The sequence below is a fragment of the Rhipicephalus microplus genome, unplaced genomic scaffold, assembly GCF_043290135.1.
Source record: "Rhipicephalus microplus isolate Deutch F79 unplaced genomic scaffold, USDA_Rmic scaffold_202, whole genome shotgun sequence".
Taxonomy (NCBI): Eukaryota; Metazoa; Arthropoda; class Arachnida; order Ixodida; family Ixodidae; genus Rhipicephalus; species Rhipicephalus microplus.
In genome coordinates, this window is record NW_027464773.1 from 102004 (window position 1) to 107500 (window position 5497).

Consider the following 5497-nt stretch of genomic DNA (forward strand, 5'->3'; position numbering starts at 1 on the left):
AGAAAAAAAAAATTTTTTTTCGACCTTCTTTTTTGCTGGTCGAGCTCGGGTAACCCAGGTCGCAATGGGAGCCGCGCACGAAAGCGGCGTCGCGAGACGCGTTCGCGGTCGCTAGTCGCACGAGCTCGGCAACCGCGTCAGCCGGCGCGGAGTTCGGGATGCCGACGGCTAAGTGGGTACCGCTGCTCGGATGTTCGCCGTTTTTGGCCGAGTGAGTGCTGGCACTCCGGCGAAGCGAAACGGGGCCGATTCGGGCACGATATCGGCGTATTTCGACGTGCTCGCCGGCGACCGTCGCACGAGTACGGCAAAGCGCGTCTGCCGGGGCGAGGTTTGCGATGCCGACGAAAAAGTGGGAAGCGCCGCTCGGATCTTCGCCGTTTTTGCAGGAGTGAGTGGCGGCCCTCCTGCGAGACCAAGAAGCATCGACTCGCGCACGATATCGGTGTCTTTCGACGTGCCCGCCGGCCACCGCCGCACGAGTACGGCAAACCGCGTATGCCGGGGCGGGGTTGGCGACGCCGACGCAAAAGTGGGAACCGCCACTAGGATGTTCGCCGTTTTTGGCAGAGTGAGTGCTGGCACTCCGGCGAAGCGAAAGAGCGCGAATGCGCCCACGAAAGTGGCGTGTTTGGACGTGCTTGACGACGACCACCGCAGGAAAACGAAAAACCACGTCAGCCGGGGCGAGCGACCCATGGCGGTCTGGGTGCTTATCGCTGCTATTATAGGGGCACCCCGGCAGACGCAAAAAAAAAAAAATTTTTTTTCGACATTCTTTCTTGCTCGTCGACCTCGGGTGACCCAGGTCGCAGTGGGAGCCGCGCACGAAAGCGGCGTCGCGAGACGGCTTCGCGGTCGCTAGTCGCACGAGCTCGGCAACCGCGTCTGCCGGGGCGGAGTTCGGGACGCCGACGGCTAAGTGGGAACCGCCGCTCGGATGTTCGCCGTTTGTGGCCGAGTGAGTGCTGGCACTCCGGCGAAGCCAAACGGGGCCGATTCCGGCACGATATCGGCGTCTTTCTACGTGCTCGCCGGCGACCGTCGCACGAGTACGGCAAAGTGCGTCTGCCGGGGCGGGGTTTGCGACGCGTACGCAATAGTGAGAACCGTCGCTCGGATGTTCGTCGTCTTTCGCCGAGCCAGTGCTGGCACTCCGGCGAAGCCGAACGGAGCCGATTCGGGCACGATATCGGCGTCTTTCCACGTGCTCGCCGGCGACCGTCGCACGAGTACGGTAAACCGCGTCAGCCGGGGCGGAGTTCGGGACGCCGATGCGAAAGTGGGAAGCGCCGCTCGGATCTTCGCCGTTTTTGGAGGAGTCAGTGGCGGCACTCCGGTGAAGCCAAGGTGCGCCAATTCGCGCACGATATCGGCGTCTTTCGACGTGCCCGCCGGCCACCGTCGCACGAGTACGGCAAACCTCGTCTGCCGGGGCGGGGTTTGCGACGCCGACGCAAAAGTGGGAACCGCCGCTCGGATGTTCGCCGTTTTTGGCAGAGTGAGTGCTGGCACTCCGGCGAAGCGAAAGAGCGTGAATGCGCCCACGAAAGTAGCGTATTTGGACGTGCTTGACGGCGACCGCCGCAGGAGTACGAAAAACCACGTCAGCCGGGGCGAGCGACCCACGGCGGTCTGGGTGCTTATCGCTGCTATTATAGGGGCACCCCGGCAGACGCAGAAAGAAAAAAAAAAAAATGGGGACATGGCGTGCGTCACCGTGCGGCTTCGCAGCGTTGCCGAAGTCGCCGAGCCCTTCGACTGAGCCGAACGGCGGACAGGGAACGTTGGTCGGCCGTTCTAACCTGTCGGTGCCACGCCGAGACGTCGTTAAGGAAAACCGCGTCGTGGGCCTCTACGACGCCGTCGAGTCGTTGTACGTTTGGTGTCCAGCGTGTCGGCGGCGAGTAGCGGACACGTCGTTCACGACTTCGGTCTTTCGCAGTCGACGCGAACTTGCGGAGAGTCGTGGTGCCTCACGTTTTCGGCAGAAACCGCGGCGGAATTTTCCCGTGCGTGCGCGCACGACCTCGGTGCTGTGCCGTCAGCGTAGTGTTGCACAAACTCGTGGCCTACCCAAGGTGCGGTACGTTTGCGGCCGTATCCTCGGTGGGAATTTCGTGAGTAGGGTCGCAAATTCTACGACCTCGGCGGGTTTGAGAGCGACGTAGACTTGTGGCACGCTCAACGTGCCACACGTTTCGGGGCACACCCGCGGTGAAATTTTCTCGAGTACGCTCGTATTAGTGCCCAAGGAGGTCTGGGTACTTATCGCTGCTATTATGTGGGGGTTCTCGTGAGCGGCGTACGCGAAAGCGACCGGGTGTCTGATATGCGGCGGGCTTCGGCCTCGTCAAGCGTGTCCTCGGGTCTGCTCCAGGGGAATCCACGGCAGTCGTCTGCAGCCTCATCCGCTTGATGCGTTAGGGGCTGGTTGTCGGACGGTGCCGTTTTACCACGATATCGAGGTGTGTTCCGTGTCGTCCTCGGGCGATTCAGATGCGAAAGCGCCGAAGACGCGGGCGTGACCCGTCGTCTGGCGGCTTTGCAGTCTCGGCTCCGTTGCTAGTTCCGGCCGGTCCACCGACAGTGCAGCGGGCTTGGGCAACCCGCACGGCGCGACCGAGTCGATGCAACGAAAAAGAGCGAGCATGAACGTGCTTCTTGCCGCACGGCTCCCACTCGTCTTTCGGGAAGGTTGTGCCGTAGCGAGCTCGAACGCCGTCATCTCGGAGTGCAAAATAAGCGTGTTGGGGCGCCTGAAGGTGGCCTCCGCTGCACACAGACTGCGTCCGGCCCGCCGAAGGCGAGGACGGACGCGCAGTCGAACGATTACCTGGTTGATCCTGCCAGTAATCATATGCTTGTCTCAAAGATTAAGCCATGCATGTCTAAGTACATGCCGAAATAAGGCGAAACCGCGAATGGCTCATTAAATCAGTTATGGTTCCTTAGATCGTTTCTTCCTACTTGGATAACTGTGGCAATTCTAGAGCTAATACATGCAGTGAGCCTGGAGCCCTTTGGGTAACGGGTGCTTTTATTAGACCAAGATCGATCGGGTTTCGGCCCGTATTGTGTGGTGACTCTGGATAACTTTGTGCTGATCGCATGGCCACGAGCCGGCGACGTTTCTTTCAAGTGTCTGCCTTATCAACTTTCGATGGTAGGTTACTTGCTTACCATGGTTGTTACGGGTAACGGAGAATCAGGGTTCGATTCCGGAGAGGGAGCCTGAGAAACGGCTACCACATCCAAGGAAGGCAGCAGGCGCGCAAATTACCCACTCCCGGCACGGGGAGGTAGTGACGAAAAATAACAATACGGGACTCTTTTGAGGCCCCGTAATTGAAATGAGTACACTCTAAATCCTTTAACGAGGATCAATTGGAGGGCAAGTCTGGTGCCAGCAGCCGCGGTAATTCCAGCTCCAATAGCGTATACTAAAGCTGCTGCGGTTAAAAAGCTCGTAGTTGGATCTCAGTTCCAGACGAGTAGTGCATCTACCCGATGCGACGGCTCGGACTGAACATCATGCCGGTTCTTTCTTGGTGCACTTCATTGTGTGCCTCGAGATGGCCGGTGCTTTTACTTTGAAAAAATTAGAGTGCTCAACGCAGGCGAGTCGCCTGAATAAACTTGCATGGAATAATAGAACAAGACCTCGTTTCTGTTCTGTTGGTTTTTGGAATACGAGGTAATGATTAAGAGGGACGGACGGGGGCATTCGTATTGCGGCGCTAGAGGTGAAATTCTTGGACCGTCGCAAGACGAACTACTGCGAAAGCATTTGCCAAGAATGTTTTCATTGATCAAGAACGAAAGTCAGAGGTTCGAAGGCGATCACATACCGCCCTAGTTCTGACCATAAACGATGCCAACCAGCGATCCGCCTGAGTTACTCAAATGACTCGGCGGGCAGCTTCCGGGAAACCAAAGTATTTGGGTTCCGGGGGAAGTATGGTTGCAAAGCTGAAACTTAAAGGAATTGACGGAAGGGCACCACCAGGAGTGGAGCCTGCGGCTTAATTTGACTCAACACGGGAAAACTTACCCGGCCCGGACACTGGGAGGATTGACAGATTGAGAGCTCTTTCTTGATTCGGTGGATGGTGGTGCATGGCCGTTCTTAGTTGGTGGAGCGATTTGTCTGGTTAATTCCGATAACGAACGAGACTCTAGCCTATTAAATAGGTGCGGGGTTCCCAGCACCTTACAACCTTCTTAGAGGGACAAGCGGCTCCTAGCCGCACGAAACAGAGCAATAACAGGTCTGTGATGCCCTTAGATGTCCGGGGCCGCACGCGCGCTACACTGAAGGAAGCAGCGTGTCTTTATCCCTGTCTGAAAAGACTGGGTAACCCGTGGAACTTCTTTCGTGATTGGGATAGGGGCTTGCAATTGTTCCCCTTGAACGAGGAATTCCCAGTAAGCGCGAGTCATAAGCTCGCGTTGATTACGTCCCTGCCCTTTGTACACACCGCCCGTCGCTACTACCGATTGAATGATTTAGTGAGGTCTTCGGACCGATGTCCGGCGCGGCCTTTCGGTTGCGCCGGTCTGTTGGAAAGATGACCAAACTTGATCATTTAGAGGAAGTAAAAGTCGTAACAAGGTTTCCGTAGGTGAACCTGCGGAAGGATCATTAACGGATTGTGAAGGGTGAGCGCCTCAGCTGCGTCTGCGCCCGACACTTTCTGCCGCTGACCCCGTTTGGACGCGGGGTCGGCTTTTCCCCACGGGGCTGCCTGAATGTGGAGCGGCACCCCGTGACAAATTGTTGCGCCCAGCGGACGCCAACACCGCGACCTTGGACGGTCGGCCAGGTGGCGGACGCGGGTACAAACGGCGCAACGCACTCATAGGTCGGCTTTCGACCCGCCACTGCACCGTGGCTCGAAGCGCTCGAAATGCGCGACCCGACCGCTGCGGGACCGCCTAGTACTGTAAACAGGAGCGGCGGAGCGCGAACGGCGAGTCGTGGTTACGTCGGTAGAAGGCGAGGCTGCGCGTTCCCGAAACGCCAGCCGAGTGCCCTCCCGACCGTTCGAGCGTGCAAGAACGAGACCCGACAATCGCGCGGCGACTGCCAAGTACGAGAGGAACGGCACAAGCGTCGGCGGTCGGTCAAGGAACTGGCGATGTGACGGGTCCGCTGTGCACCAGTGCATACCGTCCCGCCGTCCGCGGCAAGCGCCTCCGCGTCCTCGGGTGACGGAGGCTGCCGGTCGGTTCTTGCAGGCGAGGGATCTCGCTGGCACCGGTTCGCGTTGACGCGCGGCCGGTCATGGCACGGCGATGCGACGGCCGAGGTGCGCAGTACTCGATGGAGGAACCGCACGCTCCGATGACCGTCCCGCCCTCCGCGGCGTATGCGTACCGACCGTAATGGTTGCAGCAGCGCCGGCCGGCTTTTGAATTCGCCACACGAAACACGGTGCGAGATCGCGGTTAGGGGAGCGTCGACGTTGCCAGGCGTTTTGCTTGCTGCCGAGGG

At 58.9% G+C, this 5497-nt stretch overlaps 1 non-coding gene across 1 annotated transcript; it reads left to right on the forward strand.

Moving 5' to 3' along the window:
• The first annotated feature begins 2833 nt into the window (after window positions 1–2833).
• On the forward strand, window positions 2834–4648 carry LOC142792075 (small subunit ribosomal RNA). The gene has a single exon (XR_012890632.1). It is a non-coding gene; the product is annotated as a small subunit ribosomal RNA (ribosomal RNA).
• Window positions 4649–5497: the final 849 nt, after the last annotated feature.